Below are 1,545 nucleotides of genomic sequence, written 5' to 3'. Positions count from 1 at the left end.
ACATCATATTTTGTTATCCCATGAATTTTATCGTTTCAATTTCAAGTATTTTGACTCTTTTCACCAAGAGATTCAATTTTGTAAAACTCATTGGAACTTTGAACAATGTACACCGAGTTTTGAACAAGTACAACAGTGAACAATCTTGGGATTGTGAAAAAAACTGGTATTTAAAAGCAGAATATACATTTTGGTTTGTCGTTGTTGCGTCCTTAGTCTACGATATATTTTTCCTTGAAATAATAAGTTTTTTGTCTCATGGAATATTATTTAGAATAGCCTTCATTATTTACCTTAAATTTTCGATACAGTTTTGTCACGTTGTATGGAGTGTAAAGACAAGACTAGGTCAAACATCAATGATGTTGCTAAATCTATTTCAGAAAGAAATACTCGAAGTAGAAAAATTGTGGCTCGGAGTAAGTGATCTATCAAATCATAACTACCATAAGTTTCCCAAAGATTTGGTCATGATAATGGATAAAGATATGCATAACGAAGTTGAAGAAATGTGCAGTTTAAACCCAAGACTTTCTACGTACAATGACGAATATGTTCTCAAACACCTCGTGATTGTAAGAGAAGTGTACCACAAAATCTACACATGCACGAAACTTATAAATTCCATCTATGGTTTGCCAGTTCTGCTAATGTTCGCAAGAGTCACATCCGGTCTCGTCACAAATATATTCGACTTAACTTACATTCTCTCGTCCGGTGAACATTCTCTGTCTCCACCCGACCCTACAAGAGTCAGCAACTCTGCAGGCGTACATTCCCTCATCATCTGGATCTTCTTGTTCTTGGAAATAGTGACTTCTGTAACTACTTCTTGTCAAGTGGCAACGCTGGAATCAGACAATCTTGGCGACAATGTGCAAAGAATCATGCTGTTGAGGAGTCTCTCACGCAAAGTAACAAAGGAGATTAAAATAATTTCCACTCAGATAAGAAGGTGTAAGATACAATTTACAGCTCTGTGGTTCTTCAAAATAGATACAGCTCTACTGTGTACAATTTTAGCATCTGTTACAACGTATGTAATTGTTCTTATGCAATTTAAGTAAAAAGGTGAAATTGTTCTATTTACTTCATCACGCGAATCTATTTATTAAATATAGGTACTCAGTTTAAAGGATTAAGGCCCGGTTTCACCAAACGTATTTAACGTTAATTATTGTTACTTAAAGTCTTAATTGGTACTTAAAGGGACAATGCATTTCGCCAACACAAATTGCACTTTAAGCTTTCATTAAAATATATTTAAGTTAATTGGCCAGTATTTGGTCATATAAGCAACGAATCGTGCAATAACAACGATAATTCTCAATATATGCCTACATTGACGATTTTACTATGTTTCAGAAAGCCGTGGTGACTTAATTGAGTATTAAATTGATTGAATTTATTTTAAATGCGTATTAGTTCAGTGAAATGCAAACTAATGAAATACGATTTAACTTTCGTATTTAAGTTGGATTACTATTCGTTAATTGCAGATTAGTAATATGTTGGTGAAATCTACCCTAAATGTATACAACATTA

This window comes from Periplaneta americana, chromosome 14, assembly GCF_040183065.1.
Source record: "Periplaneta americana isolate PAMFEO1 chromosome 14, P.americana_PAMFEO1_priV1, whole genome shotgun sequence".
Taxonomy (NCBI): Eukaryota; Metazoa; Arthropoda; class Insecta; order Blattodea; family Blattidae; genus Periplaneta; species Periplaneta americana.
The sequence above is the reverse complement of the archived record's forward strand: the minus strand, read 5'-3'. Positions refer to the sequence as shown.